Genomic DNA, 16973 nt, shown 5'->3' on the forward strand with positions numbered 1-16973 from the left:
GGACTTTTCCCATTCCTTGGGGGCACTGAGATGCATCCAGCTGTACTTTAACCTCCTCCTCCTCCTCCTCCTCCTCCTCCTCCTCCTCTACCCCTTATTTTCTTCACAAATCCTTTTTTTTTTTACTCTTTCTTAAATGAAGATAAAAACTGTAGTTTTACTTATTTGACTTTTAACAAGGTGCCACCAGAACAGTTCCTTTGTTCTGGTATCTGATTTTATTTTATATTTTTTTAGATCCCGCCTAAGACAGAAACTCTTTGCTGTCCTGTGGGAGATGTTTTCATTCTGGCGAGCTCGTTCCCCCCGCCTCAGGGAATCCAGACTCCACCTGGCTAATTTAGGAGCGATTTCTTAGACGTGTTGCAATGACGCTACAGCAGCTTTAGAGGGATCGCTCGGCTCACCACCGGAGCTAAGTCACCCAATCTTGTCAGACAAGACGAGTCTCATTCCCTCACATTGAAAGGCATCTCTGATCCAAACACATTTAACACAAATAGGTCTGCAACAGGCCAGGTTTGCCGTCATATCAGTCATGTTTACTTTTGTGCTCTCACTTCAGTCATGCTTTGGTTATAGATCTCTGAAATGTTACATTCCACATCCAGGAGCCCTTTAGTATTTCCTTGTGTCTTTCTCTGCAAGTGTTATGGATTTCAGAGCGTTCTGGGGAGGAAAAAGAAGGGCCATAATGGAGTGCATTCATCTAATTAATGAACTTCAAAAAGGGGCTGGACTCAATGGATGCCTATGGAGGAGTCTCTGTAGAGACACTTGAGAGGCCTCTTACATCAGCAATAACAGCCTTTGGAGAAGCACGGAAGTAAAGACTCAAACACGTAGCGTTTTCGTCCAAAACTCCACCTCCCAGCATGCAACGTTTAGACAAACTGCACATTGAATATGGTGGGGGGGGGGGATTAACCCTGAGCATCATTTGCAGGTGAGTCCTCTGCTGAACTTTGAGAGGAAAGCCTTTTCAGTGCTGTCGTAAAAACTAGTGTTTCTGATGGAGGAGCATGAAGGAAGAAAAAAAAAAAACTTTCCTTGAGCCCAACTCTGAGACTCCTTCATCACATCCTCACCAGAAGGGCTTCTATCAAGAGACTTTTTCACAAATCAAAGTCAACATTTGTGTTGGAACTCAACAATAAGAGTCAACTGTCGCCATACGCTACTGTGCACTGTATACTGTGAGGGAACTTGTTAAAAGAAATGGTGTATTCGAGGGCTGATTTGAACTCAATAGTGCTGCCTTAAGAATAATTATCTCTTATGATTTATCCACTGAGATGGAAGCCCCTGTATCTCTCCTTTCTGTCATATTCATTAGCTTCCACGTGGTATTTAAATGTGTGCGCAAACACAATGGAACCATTAGAGATTGATGACATATAAACAGAGCTGGGGTACATTTGAAAATCAGGCAGGAATGGTTGGCATTTAATGTGTAAATACATGTTATATTTCATTCTTGTTCGGTGGTGTCAGGTCAGAGAGCCTTTAATGAATTATGAGGAGACCAGTGTTGGGAATGTAAACGCTGATGTAAAAGGGTTACCGCTACTAGTGAAAAGGGTGATTTCTTTTTAATATATGCTGCCGTTGAAGTGATTAATGAGCTTTTTCATAGCACTCCTCTACTGTTAAGCATTCGTTAGATTGTGCCGTTTATGTGCAATGTGGAAGAGTCTCTTTCTGATGAAGACAATGATGAAAAGCGCTGCATATTTGAAATAATCACCCAAACACAATGGTGGAGAGCCATTCAGCCGGTGGAAATCTGTATCGACACACAGGATGATAAACACTTTGACTACTCAGGCTAGTCACTTATTGTAAAGTCAGACAAATGCATGCGTGGTGGAGTAGAGAGGCAGGAGAGGTGGATGAGAGAGAGCAATGAAGGTTACGGTTGAGCGGAGAGAGGGTAGAGCGATGACTAATGCAGTGGCAAGCTTCTATCACTCCCCACCTCCCTCCCGCTCGCTGGCTCTCCCTCTGCCTCCACTCTCAATAGGAGTGGAAAAGCTCAAGATTGCGCTCCTTCAATGAGCACTGATTCATGTCAGAAGCAAGAGTGGGTTTTAAGTAAAGCTGCAGGGTGGGAAAAGGGAAAGAGAAAGTCGCCCCTCTGACTGATTAACATGGACGTTTTAAGCTGTTGTCAGGACAAAGTTGGTGAGGCCTCGAAACGGCGTTCTGCTGCGTTACCCATAGTGATCAGCACCTCTCCGAAAAACTTCTGTAGCTGAAGGTTGAATCTATTTTTTCCCCAGGAACACTGCACCGGTAGCTGCCTCTCCAATCGATAGGCATCCATCCACACAGTAATGGATAATGATGATTGGCTCCCTGGATGATTTCTTTGAACAAGGGCCATGTCTTATGTTTGCCAATAATATATTTTTCAACAGCATTCCCTGTGGGTATTTTCTTTTTTTTTTTTAAATTTACTTTCCTCCTCTTCAGTTGCTTCAATGAGTAAAACGTCTGCGAGCAACACGTGGGGAGGCTCGCTTTTAAAGTTGTCACAGAGGCTGAACCGAATAAAGTTAATTCTAAAATGAGTGCATCATCAAGTCTTAACTATGGTACACTCCTCTATGTTGTAAATAATGTACTCCTCACAGATTTAAATATAGGGCTATAGTGAACATCTACTTTTGTGGCAGGTTGTTGTCCAACTTAACTGTTTAATAGTCTGACACTTTGGGAAATACTTTTGTTGGCTCCCAAAGAATTAGATGAGAGGATCAATGCCACCTCTGTAGGATAAATATGATGCTACAGCTAGCATCTTGTTAGCCTAGCTTAGCATTAAGACCAAAAAACAAGCCAGGCTAGTGTTGCCCCTGTTTCCACTCTACTACCACGCTACATATGAAAGTAATATTGATATTCTCATCTAACTCTTGGCACAAAATGAAGGATTTCCCAAATTGTCAGACAGTTCCTGAGCATTGTCTGAGTGAGCTCTCCTACACAGAGGTGATACCTCAGGAGCCTGTTTGATGGTATGCAGCTGGAGAATATCATTTAATTTTTCATGGAGGTAGGTTTGGCCACGTTTAACAACTACGCAGAGGTCGGTAATGTTGAGTCCACACCCTCACACTCGGTGGTGGAGTGCGGTTTGCTCACAAACAAGCTCATCATTTTGATTCAAGTTGTTTAGTAGCTGCAAGAACATCCAGCTACTATTGAGGTTTGAACATCTTAACCTGACAAAAACGTTTTTTTCCTCAAATCAAGCTCAAATAATGGTGACGACTGTGTAGAACTCAACATTCCACTTCAGCCCTGTGGTGGCGAATCACTCTTTTAAGAACACCGAGCTTCTTTCAGTGAGCAGCCCCGTGTTTTCTCATGCTACTGTATGTACGATACAATGCCTGACAAATACTGTCCGCCTGGTGGCAGTGATGGACTAGGTTGCGAAGAGACAAGGCAGTTGAGAGACACTGGATTTTCCACAACAATCTACACAATGTGTATTTTGTAGAAACATGCCTGAAGAAAACATCATTGTGATATTAGAGAAGTTGGACTATTTCATCATGAGTTCTTGAAATATAGGAATGAGATCCGCAAAGAAGCATGGATTAGAAAATTGAACTTCTTTATTAGTGCTATCATGTTTATATTCCTTGTATGACATGTACAGCAGTCATTGCTTAATGAGGGCTAGCATGGTTTAACTATTATGCACAAGATTACACAACTTCTGTTATGAAGGATATGGTGTATGCTTACTTGTGTATGCTTCAATAAAATAATTAATATTTTCCACAAAAGGCTGTGTTTGTTCTTCGTCAGGATCAAGAACATTAAGGGGGGATGCTCAAAACAAAATATGAGATTGTCTAAAACATCTCTGGACAGAAAAGTGTCGTGAAGAAAACAGTTTTACTGAATCCAGGAAGACTGGCTTTTTCCTTTAGTGAATAATACATGTGGATCTCAGACTTCACCAGGCTTCAACTGTCAGAGTTTTCTCCATCAAAAAAAGCACACAGACCTACAATTGGCCATCTTACTGTTACTGGGGAGGATTGGAGTGAGAATTGCCTAAGAATGAATCCTCCTGAAAAATTCACCCAACAACATGGTTTCAGGCCACTGCATTTACTGTTGAGTCAGCACTGTGTGTAAGAAAACGTGCCTGAATTTGTAATGGCTTAGAAATCAATGAGACTTAAATGGCCAAACACAACAAATCACTTGCATCTTACTCAAGTCGCACATTAGATTATGTTTGTTTGTCTATGCATCAATACAAGAGCAATCGCTGTCTTGACTGCCTGGTTGAGCAGCCTGGACGAGGCACGGGGATTCTGTAGCAGACATGCATGACTTCCGTGTCTTTTGTTTCTGGGTGTGCAGTCTGTTTTGACAAAACCCAACACTGGGAGAAACTGTGAGGCATGACGGATAAACACAAACTGCTTCCTCGCTGCTGAGATCCTGCTCATGTGCTCACTGTGGAGCAGCAGAGCATTGTTGGAAGGTGCAGAGTGCTGCTGTGGCTGCTCGGCTGCACACGCGCCCTGCAGCGTGCACAGCATGTGTCACGAGGCCTTCATCAACACCCACACACCTCTGGCTCCTGAGTGGCTGGCCAGGGACAGGCCACCCCACTATCTGTACAGACAGAATTACTTTAACAGTCTGCATTATTCAACGAAGGGACCCATGTTGATAAGTTCCATGTGTTTGGGCTTCCTGGAATCACTTCTGTTGGCTTGTACCTGTGCGCACAGCCATGGGATGCTGCGAAGTAGACTTATGGAGATGCAGCATTGTTCAGCAAACAGCAGCACTGTCTCGCCCCTGCATAATCACGGCCCTGCTCTGATTCTAAGGACCAGGTTCTCCAACCAGCGCCTGGGGCACTTACACTTTTCTTATGGCGTTAGAGGGTTTAATGAGACCACAGTGCAGAGACTCCTCCGAGCAGCTGAGAGTACACTGTGCGCACTGCTGCTCTACAATTAAAGGGTCAATTCGCACAAATCACTACAAATATTTTACCATTTAACTCCTAGTGGTAGTGTTCAGGTAATTGGCCATGTTGTGAAATATCCACCACGGACCCCTACTGTCACCTCAAAAAGGAATGTTGTTTGTAGTGTTTGTTTTTTTACTTTTTCAGAAGCAAAACTGCAGAGAAAAGCAAGAGTTTGTGGGTTGTGACGGATAACTCACATACCTGGTATTCCCATAGTTATCATGAAAAAAGCTTAAAATGTCTGGAGGTCTATAGATAATCCAGATTCGCCACGACATTATTAATGGACATATTTTACTGAGGAAAACTTGTTTGGTTGACAAATATTTTTATGATATGTTTCAAGAATCACCTTCAGGAACACAAAGTGGAAAGGAATCAACGGGAACAGACACAAAACTTGTCAGTGAAGGCCTGGCCTGTTCTTATTATGTCCACAACATGAATGGTGGATATCTTTGCACTCACAACAACGAAAAGTGCAAAAGTCTAAATGGCAGTAGTACAAAATATATTTAAATACATTAAAACATGCAAAGTTTCAAATACAGTAACGCTTTAAAACGCTTAAGTTCTTGCGCCTTAGCATAATTTCCAGAACATCAAACCCTCTTAAAAGATGCACTAATTGTTATACACAGGAACATGCATAGTTGAAAGACAAAAATGTAATAACACTCAAACCGACAAACCCGAAACACACCACAAATTAAACAGTAAAACAAACAGTCCAGCATGTGGAATTATTTTGAGTTTAAGTGTAATCTGTTGCCAAACAAAGACACTACCCACAGCTTCAAATCTAAGGAACCAGACTCCTTTGAAATATTTTTGGGACTTTGGCAAAGCGCTTATGCGTTGGACAATTCTTGGCCTGCCATTCATGGAGGGCCATTTTTGGCATCATGTTTCCAAACCGTCTTTGGTAGTTCCTGAAAATAAGCACAGATCCGGAGCCGAATATTTTACATTGGTTGAAACAGATCTGCTTTAAGGCTATTCTTAATCCACACCTCTTTGTAGCTACAAAGAAACCCAATGAGAGTGATGTACCTGTGTGTGAGATCAGAGGGATGCTGCCACTGGCTGCCGCTAGTGCCTGGTGTCTGGTCGGCCACGTGGGTCATCAGTTTCAGCAGCTCAGTCATGACATCTTCAGGAAACACAAATTCAAAAACAAACATATTTGCACTGTCGGTGTACAAAACAGAGGGAAAAGTGAGATGCACTTCAAAACCACAAGAATGAGACATCACTATCAAAAGGAAATAAAAACACATTTGCAGCACAGATTGTGATATAGACTTTAGGTGAAATCATCCAGCTCTCACATCCTCCCACTAATGGTGCATCAAAGCATCGTACTGCCACGAGGAGTCCCATTACGGGCTGTTTCAATGGGTTTTTCTAGCATTTCTCAGGCTCATACCTTGAGCTCTTCCTGAATTCTCGTTTATGTGTCTGGTGACCGAATGGACATACAGCTGCTTCTCACGCTCCCAGTCCACCTTCCTCTCGAAGACCACCGGCCTGAAAAACACAATCTCTCTGTAGAAGCACTCAAACACTTTCAGTCATACAAGAGATTTCATGCTGAAGAAAGCAATCTAGGAACATGGTGAAAGAAAAACAATGCTCAACAGATAAGGGCTATGGATGCCTACGACACAGAAAGGCAGAGAGGTAAAATATGAGTGTAACAACAAGGATAGACAGTTGTCCTTACAACCACTAAACCGTGGCCAACTCCAGTGTTTTATCTGGTCTTATTGCTCCCCCTACAGGAGACAGGTGCCACTACAGTACCTTTGACTCCTGGCACTGCTAACACACTTGGCACTCTGGGACCCTCTGTTTTCAAAGTGGCTCAGCTTGTTAGGCTTCGTGCTCTGCTCTTGCAGAGGAGGTGCGGCTGGTTTACTGCTGGAGGTGAGCTGATTGGGAGCCACCACAACCGATTTCACCTTGAAGAAGCACAGAGGTTGTGTGTGTGTGAACATACAGCATATGCACTGTATACACTGTACAAAATGAGCTCAGTAAACAAACATTTGAAACATGAAAGCATTTGAAACAACTCACCTGTACTTGCAGAGGTAGTGTACTTTCATAACTGGTGTCCAAAGTGGATTCATCTCCATCAGGTGTGGCCTGACACTCATGGATGGGCTCTATCACACTTCCCTGTCTACTATGCTCATTAACAGCATTGATTGCTGCTGTGGCACTGTGACACACAGATGATTCAAATATGGGGGGACCAATAGTCCACACCTCCTCAACATCACCCTCTAAAGGGTCTACGGGAGAGTTCACAGACTCCAACAGTGGCCCGCTTGCAATAGGACACAAATGACTAACTGTGAAGGAGAAATGCTGTCCGGACAGCAAAGCTTGTTTAGGACAACCTGGCTCAGATGAATACTCAGAGTGGCACTCATCCTCTGACACCTTAGTCTCACCTAACCTCAGCAGGGGACTAGAGGTAGTTCGAGATAGCTGAGGGGTCTTTTGTCCCAATTCAAGGCCCTTTACATAGGACATGGAGAAATAACCCTTATCCTCTTCTACATCTTTCACACTGAGACACTTTTTTTTTTTCTGCTCCTCTTGCTTTTCGTCCACTTGCACGTGTTGAAATGTGTTCCTGTTTAGTGTTTTGCAGCTCTCTACATTATCCAAAAATCTTCCAACAGTTCCAATGGGATTCAGACACAAGATGTCGTCAACATCACAGTCAAAAGTGGGCACAATATTTAAGAGGACCTTCTCACACCTCAAACTGTGTGGCACAGTCCCGTTATTACCCACTGGCTCTGTTGAGGACCCACATTCCACATGCTCTGAGTGTAGCTGAGAGCTCATAGCTTCTTTTACTTCACTCCTAGCTGCATCCTGTGTCTTAACTACCAGCGCAGGCTTAGAGATGACAAGAGGGGACAGTGTTTTGCAGGGGGGGCTGCTGAAGTCTATGAAACACCCAAGATCTGGGGACAGAGCTTTTGGACTAAAGGGCTCTTTTGCTGGAGTCTCATAACCCTCATCGGCACATGAATCATCTAATTTCCTTTTTTTCATGCAATTATTCACCACCTCAATCTTAAAATTAATTAATGGATTAGAATCCCTTCTTGGGCGGGGCAGACTGGCCTGTTGGTCACTAATGATCATCCTTGAATAAGTGGACAGAGGTTTCAAGTGCTCCCATTGTGAATTCTTCGGGGTTTTTTTATCCATGTCTGTTGAGAAAAAACAAAATAACGCACCAGATCATCAGTGGATATCATTCAGCAAACGGCAGAAATAATCAAACTGAACTGAACTAAATTTTGTTTGTTTTTTGGTTCAAATAGTTTTACTTTATTTGCAGCTCAAGTTATTTCTGTCCATTAGACCCTACATAAGATGTAACAACAATCTCCTCTAATAATCACCTCATCAGTCTAAGGCAGCGTTTCCCAAACCTCTCCTGGAGTATCCCTTATCATTCACATTTTAGATTGCTCTCAAATGTATCTGACTCCCATGATCTCTGAGAATTTGTCCAGGAAGAAATGTCTACAATGCATTGAATTATGTACTATATGACTTTAACGAGGCTCTATGCCTGCAATCAGGCACGGTGCCTAAGAGCTTTACGCTCTGCAAGCTGATCATAGAATTCAGCTGTGTTGGAACAGGGAGGCGCCTTAAACATGCATGACAACGGTTATTCTAGGTTAGATTTGAGAAGTGCTGGTCTAGGGTTTTAAAGAGCAACTTGCAGGTTGATTTTTTTTTTGGACATTTTACCCTTTACCTTGAGTGAGAATGACAATTTTAAAGGGTAATACAAGATTTACTATGTTTTACAAGACCTTAAGGCAGAAATTCAGAGGAGAAAGCTCCTAAAAACACGCGTTATATGACATAACATGAGGGAGTCGCTGTCTGCTGTGGTAATAGGAGGCAGTGAGTCTGAGTGGTCATGTAACAGTGAGTTGGTGTTTTTCAGTAGGTTTTAACTGCATTTCACCATATACCATCATGGTAAATTATTGTGTTTGTGCAGGCTGCACTGACTCTCACTTGTCAGGACATGGAGTCCTCAGTTTTCCAATAGCAGAAAATGGAAAGCTGCTAGCTTTCATGGCTGATTGCACTTTGTGCAGGGGAAGAGAGGAGACATCACTGCTTCATTGTTACGAAAAACACGGTTATTTGTGGCGCTCATTTTAGACCAGAAGATTATCTTTCCAGTGATACGATGGAGTTTAGGATGGGATTTTGAAGCCAAGACCACGCAAGACTGAAAGCCACTGTCGTTCCTTCAGCCCAAACACAGTAGCTTCACTGGGAGCAGCAGCTTCTGGTTCTGCTGCTGCAGCGGGCCGTGGTCGCGGATCCGTCAGAGACTCAGTTCAACAAAAATGTGCACTGCAAGTCTTGTGGTCTAACTTTTGTTCATTTACAAATTTGTCAGCACAACCAACATGACACATAGTAATTGTAGTGAGGCAGCAATCTCCCTCTCTCTCTGTCTCCACCTCTATCTCTACCTCTAAACTTGAGCAAGGTGAGGGGAACATTCACTTCACATTTGGTGGTAACACACCATTAGACAACCAACAATAATTTTGTTATAGCCTGACACATGATAGCAAACTTTACAATGTAGTCATGTGAACACAGCGTTAGCTATGGCCCACAGACGTATACGTGTAGCATTATCGATCTATAAGCTAATGCTGACCCCTGCCCAGTTCTCCCCTGGTTCTACTCACTCGATTTCTCCTCTCTGACCATTATTCCTTTTAACCCTAGTCTGTTCCTGATCTCATGGATGCCTATCAGGTGCATAACTGTGGTCCATCATAGTTGTGTGACTAAATATTTACAACCTCCTGAGTATCAAAATTAGCTCCAGATCCATTCATTTCTATAGTGTAAATCTATCACTCATCACATCACTTCTGGTCTGGCTTTTTCAGATGCAGAAGTAAAAATTTCTCACAAAAATGACTCTAGAAGTCACTGTAGGGAATATGAGTATATTTTTATGTAGTTTCTAAAGGGGGTCTCCAACCTGCTAGTTGCTCTTAAAAGATGGTTTAGTACTCACCGTGGACTGTATGTGCCATGTCTACCGCCTCTTCCTGGTGACGCCTCTCTATATCTTCCGGTCTATGGACAGAAGAGAAGGGGTCTTTACTTCCTACTTCCTCAAAAAGACTTACTGACAACATGTAGCCAGGTGGAAAAATGTGTGAGTATACTTTTATATCAATGTTCTCTCTGAAAAATAAGCATGGTCCCTTTGGGGTCTACCATCTCGTCTGGCTTTGACCTTGTTATTAAATTATTTTAATACAGACCACCATTTATACACAGGTTTGTACTCATTCCTTGGAGGTTTCGTTAGTAAGCACAAGACTATCCCAAACCACTAACCTTAACCCCAGGTAAGATGAGGACTCAGCATACTAATCACAAACTGTTTTAAAATAAACTCAAAGACTTCTCTGTCCTCAAAAACACAATGTTTCCAAACACCCCCTCTTTGTCCTAAGCATGCATTAAGTGATACCAGTATCCTTACCTATATATGTTCTATATATGTTCTCCATTAGTTTTTTGGGAACAAAGCCAGTGGTTTCACAGATTAGCTTCCTGCAGGAGGTAACTTATCGTTAGCTAAACTGTTTCCCTCCGTGTGAAGTTCTTTGCTAACTTCAGCTAAAGTAACGTTGCAGTCGTTTACTACGCTTCAGGATAACAAAGTCTTGAAGTTGGCGATTTACAAAGTCACGGTGTTGTTAAGTTACCAGGATACCGGCGACCGTTAGCCACGTTCGGCTAAAACAAGCTTCGGTGTCACGGGGCGGCCATGACCGCTGACTGAGCTAGCAGCGCTGCTGTAGCTAATGCTAGCTAGCCGACTTCGCTAACACTAGTTAACACTAGTTACTGATAACTTAGTACAAAAGGTTAGCTGTGAGCGGGAAGCTAATGGCAGTTAACTGAATTAAGTATCAATGTTCTGCCAAAAAGTAACGTTTCAGAGTTAGAGTGGTTTCAGAGTTAGAGTGGTTTCAGAGTTAGAGTGAACTCACCCCCAGTACACAAACTGTTTGCCGCTCGCGTGCACGCGCACAAGTGCTTGACACAGGAGCGTGCACAGGAAGTTAAAGGTGAGGGGGAGTTCAAGTTCAAGACTCTGTCATGTGAGCAAGTCCTGAATGGCCGAGAAACGAGAGGATCAGATTACACTGTAGTCTGTAAAATGTGATGAAACTGATTCTGACAAATGTCTGATGATGTCTGTTTATTCAGGACAACCTGCAGCTCTGGGATGAACTGCAGGTGGAGTAGCCTGGTTAACACAGATCACATGGTGGCACCAACCTGCAGCTCTGGGATGAACTGCAGGTGGAGTAGACAGGTTAACACAGATCACATGGTGGCACCAACCTGCAGCTCTGGGATGAACTGCAGGTGGAGTAGCCAGGTTAACACAGATCACATGGTGGCACCAACCTGCAGCTCTGGGATGAACTGCAGGTGGAGTAGACAGGTTAACACAGATCACATGGTGGCACCAACCTGCAGCTCTGGGATGAACTGCAGGTGGAGTAGACAGGTTAAAACAGATCACATGGTGGCACCAGCCTGCAGCTCTGGGATGAACTGCAGGTGGAGTAGACAGGTTAAAACAGATCACATGGTGGCACCAACCTGCAGCTCTGGGATGAACTGCAGGTGGAGTAGCCAGGTTAACACAGATCACATGGTGGCACCAACCTGCAGCTCTGGGATGAACTGCAGGTGGAGTAGCCTGGTTAACACAGATCACATGGTGGCACCAACCTGCTGAGAGAAGCAGGCCTATGTTTGAGATATGGGTGAGGTGACACTTTACAGTATGATCAAGTAGGGTAACATATAGCACGTTCATTAAGACCATAAGAAAGTGCATGCAAAGACACTAAAAGAATATTTAGCACAATATACAGTTTTTGATATTGGGGTCTACGTGTATTTGAATCCTTTAATCTGTCATAACCAACACATGCCAACGCTGCCACTCTCATAAGGATGTGTCAAACTGTGCAGAAAATAGTTTACGGCAAACTTTCATTTGCCGACATAGAAAGAAAGTGCCAGATATAGCTTGCAGCTGTTGGACTTTATGATTAAAGAACAATTAATACACATCTGCACATTCATAGAAATGTTTGTAACTTAATGAATTTAATGAAATCCATAGATCCGTAGACAAAAAGAATTGAGCCCCTTAACCTTCACGGTTTGTTATACAGCTGTGAACTACAGTAGATTAGACTCTGCTGTTGAAGTCTGTCACAAACATAAGCCATAAACACACAAACATTTCAACCATGATGAAAATAAAGCAAGACTAATAGTGAGGGGCTTTACGCCTTGTTGTGACCACCAAAACAAAAGGTAGTGAGGTATTTCCATGGTAAATGGCCTTAGATGTACAAATGGATGCGTATCTTAATTCTAAAAATAATATTATAACTATATTTTCCAGAGGACAGAAAACATGAGCACACTACGTTGGCACCACAAGTCCACTGCCAGCAGGTGGCAGTCCAGCACCCAAAGGCTCTCCTACAAGCAGCACCACCTCATCTACTGCTGCTCCGCTTTTAAAGGTTCAGTTCACGTCAGTTACAAAGGAGCATATTCCCACCTACCCATCACAGTGCCCATCCATGCCCATAGCTCAGGTCTCACAGTATCTGCTGTGGAGACTCCTGCTGACTCTCTGATGCTTTGGTGGTAAATGAAAGACACAATATACTTGAGAAGACAAACACGTTGATTTAAAATTCTTTAAAAGCTGATTATCAATTATAATATCCAAATATAAATTATCTAATTGAATTGAATTCTGTTTCATTTAATTTGCCTTGATGAATATTTTATTTCACACTCACTGACACAGACCTGTCACACACACCTCTCTCCTGTCATATGTGTTATGCTGCCTTTATTGAAATGATAATATATAGTATGATAGATAATATGATAATAATGATAAAATATCTAGTATTGATTAGTCTGCATATTAAAACAGTAAGCTAAGGTTGATATTTATGATAAATCAGTCTATTCTAGTGATGGTGAAGCCTCATTAAACATTTGTGTTGTATTAGAAAAATAAACTTGTTCATTTAGAAATACAGTATCTTGTATATACATTGTCTTCTTTACATGTTTGCATTTGCAAGATCAATGTTTTCATATCAGCAACGGCCGCAAAAAACACTTCACTGGAGGTAAGTGTGACTTAATTTAGTTGTAAGGTGATATCAGCCAGCCTCCTCTCACATCCTCACATTAGTGGTGCATCTGATCACTGCACGTCTCACAGCAGGCTGTCTCAGCGTGCTTCTCCAGTGTTTCTGGCAGAGGTCAGGGTCGTACCGTCATCTGCAGCTGGTTTCTCACTTGTGTGCCTGGTGACAGAAGGCACATACAGTTGTTTCTTGAGCTCCCAGCTCACCTCCCTGTCAAGAATCACTGGCCTGGAACAGGAAAACTAATCTAACCGCTGGAGTCGTTTTGTGCTTCAGACAAGAATATAGGCGAACATGAAACCACGTCTGGATAAATCTGGCTGTGCAGACACCGATGACCCTCCACATCCTTGTTGTGTCTGTTACGGTCACACTACTCCTACTGGAGCTCACAGGGGCCTCCATCGACACATTTGGCATGTAGGCTTATCACACACTTAATTAGTGTATCTAATCAACAAGCTGAAATCCAAACCTTTTCCCAAAAGTGGAACGTTGGCACATGTATTGTATCAGAAACAAACACCCACGCTAGATTAAGTAAGCTTATAAAACACCAGTAAAACTGAGAACTGATGTTACCATTATTCAATGACACAATTAAGCTTTATTCAGCTCACCAGATAACAGTGAACTTATTGGCTTAACAAGCAAAAGCTAAGGGACTGAGCTAGTTGACCCCTTATCCCTGCGTTCATCGCACACTCACACACATCTCAGCAGCACCGTGATGTAGCACTGGCAATGTATGTATATTTCCATTTTCTCTTTAACTCAAAGTGCTCTGATAAGTTTTAGATTTTGAACTCAGCTATTCTAGTTTTTGTAGGTTAAATTTACATTTATTCATTGTCTTGACTAATTGAACATTTTGTCAGATTGACTGAACTTGCTTTATCAAGTTATCAGTTGAAAAAACAAAGGGGAGGATTCTGTTAATGATCCTGAGGCATCACCTTCATATTGTGGCATCGGCAGGGCAGCGCCGCAAGGACTTATGGGTAGGGTTAATGTGTTCTGGGGAGAACCACAAGTTAGGTGGGCATTGGGTTCAATAACATGCTGTGATTTGTTCTGTTATGTGTGTTCAATAATAAATGATTTTCTGAAGCAATACTTGTTGTGATTGCCAGCTGGTTTCTAATTGCCTCTCCCTTACCCAACAGGAAGTTCCGCACCAGAATCATATTGCAACAACCATCACAGTCTTGTTGCAATATGATTGCAACAACCATCACAGTCTTGTTGCAATATGATTGCAACAACCATCACAGTCACAGACACTTCTGCTGTCTGTGACTGTTGTTGCAATATGATTCTGGTGCGGAACTTCCTGTTGGGTAAGGGAGAGGCAATTAGAAACCAGCTGGCACCTTTATTTCTCTGCATGCAAACCATTTTACATGTTTCTAATTCAGCAATACAGGAATGAGTCACTTGACATTGGAGAGTTTGCTGGTCAAAATATTAAGGAAATTATACAGAAAGTCTTGGAGGAAAGCAACTGTTAATTGTGATTAATAAATCAAGCAAACTTGCACTAATGAGTCAATATAACTTATACGTCAAAGTTGAAACACATTTAAAATATAAATCCTCTTAACTAGAAATGGGAGGTTCTATAAATACTGAACTTGAAAGTGTGAGTTATGACAATATCAAAATGTGAGTTTGTTTGACCAGATAAATGAGGTTTTCTTGCACTGATAATATAAGGTTAGTTGTTGTTTTAACTCTGAGTCCAAAGTTAAATCAATTTAGACAACTTAAAAAACAATGTTGAGACAACTAGAACATTGTAGTCATATCAACTAGATGGACTTTAATTCACGAGTTGAAACAAAGGTTGTCTTCAAGTTGAGTTAATTTGTGTTTTCAAGGCAGCAGGTGAACTTTCATTTGCAAGTTGAAATAACATGAAATGTCTTACAGTGTATATTTATTTATTATTTTTCTCATTTAATTAGATTTACATCCTTAGGGTTTTTTTTTTATTTTTTATTTTTATTTATTTTTTTTTTTTTCCTTTCTTGTATGTCTGTCTTCGTCTGTGCAGAGCCTGTTCACTTTGTTCTTCTCTGTTTTGTTCAAAAATGAAAAAATTGAAAATAAAATATTGAAAAAAAAAAAAACAGAGAGAGAAAACTGATGTATCATGTGACCAACTGCTACCATGGGGGGCAAACTTGCTCAAACCCACAAAAGTTTACATTCAAAGATCAAAAATTGAGCAATAAATGTACTGAAGTCAGGCTATATTAAAAAACATACATGAACGTCACAGCCAGCAAGTTCAGTCAGCATAATTTGGCTCACAGTGAGCTCTGCAGTGACAGGATGAGCGATGTGCTGCGTTTGTTTGCACAAAGGGAAATTCCAGTATTGCACAAATGCTGTTTCATGTGAGGGACGCTGCTGCTGCTTATTACTATCACACACGTACACATAAAGTAATGCTTTTCACAGTCCAAGCTTCCACTTCCTATGTTACGATAACTAAGGTTTGACTGCAGTTCCCTGAAGGTTAAACCGTCTGTTTTGGTAAATCATGACATTCACACATGACTGGCTCCGATTTGATGAAGTGAATACTGAACAACAATAATCAGTCATGGGCTAACCACCACACCACCGTGCTGGTGGTGTGGTGGTTAGCAAGAAGGTTCAAGAGGGTCTTTGTGTGTGGGGTCTGCATGATTGGAGTGTGTCTGGGTTTTCTTCCTCCGTCAGTCCAAAGACATGCACATAACATCGTTAATTGGTGACCTGTAGGTGTGAGTGTGAGCCTGAGTGGTTGTCTGTCTCTGTGTGTTGGCCCTGCGATCGGCTGGCGACCAGTCCAGGTTGCACCCCGCCTGTCGCCCCAAGTCAGCTGGGATCGTCTCCAGCTCCCAGCGACCCTGACAGATAAACGCTATAGATAATGGATACATGGATGAATAATCAGTCAGTCAAGTTCAGTCATGACCTTTGCTTTTCATGTCCAAATATGGAGAAAAGACAGGTCCCACCTACAACCTGTCTGCCTGCCAGCAGGTGTTTACCAGCAGCGGCCGGTCTGATCCTGTTCAGCCAAACAAGCAGCTGGTCTGATAACCTTAAAATCTGTCTACTCACACACAAGAATGACCACAATTCCAAAGCTTCCTCCTCAGGTCTGTGTCACTATTTGAAATGGGTGAGTGATTTCACCTTTAACATGGTAATGCACCTCAGGGAGATTAGAGCCACACAGGACCCTGAAGGTTTATCACTAGATCACTTCCAGCTGTTTACGTGACCATATATGGATATCTGTGACGACATTCCTGCCCACGAGAGCGTGTCTGTGATGGCTTAATGTTTATTGCTGTTTCTCACTGGTTGGACATCTCACCTGCTACATTTACACAGACATCACTAATTACAGGACTGGAAAGCTGTCACAAGACTTGCCTAGTAGTAGTAATAGTGTGTTTATATAGGAGATAAAGAGATAGATAAAGATCCATGCTGCTGTCTGCTGCTGCTGCTGCTTCAATCTTTAAATGACAAGACAAGAGAAAGTAGGGCAGCTTTAGAGGTAATGTCAGGTCACAGCGCTGCTTGTGAAGGAGCAGCTCAGTAACTTCCTCTCACGCGGTCCTCACGCCAGAGGAGTTTGGCCTCACCCC

At 42.3% G+C, this 16973-nt stretch overlaps 1 protein-coding gene across 2 annotated transcripts in view; it reads right to left on the reverse strand.

The window, feature by feature from the left end:
• Window positions 1-16973, reverse strand: part of maco1b (macoilin 1b) — a 194812-nt gene that overhangs the window by 122337 nt on the left and 55502 nt on the right. The window lies entirely within an intron of this gene.

The sequence above is a fragment of the Pempheris klunzingeri genome, chromosome 13 (genome assembly GCF_042242105.1).
Source record: "Pempheris klunzingeri isolate RE-2024b chromosome 13, fPemKlu1.hap1, whole genome shotgun sequence".
NCBI classification, from domain to species: Eukaryota; Metazoa; Chordata; class Actinopteri; order Acropomatiformes; family Pempheridae; genus Pempheris; species Pempheris klunzingeri.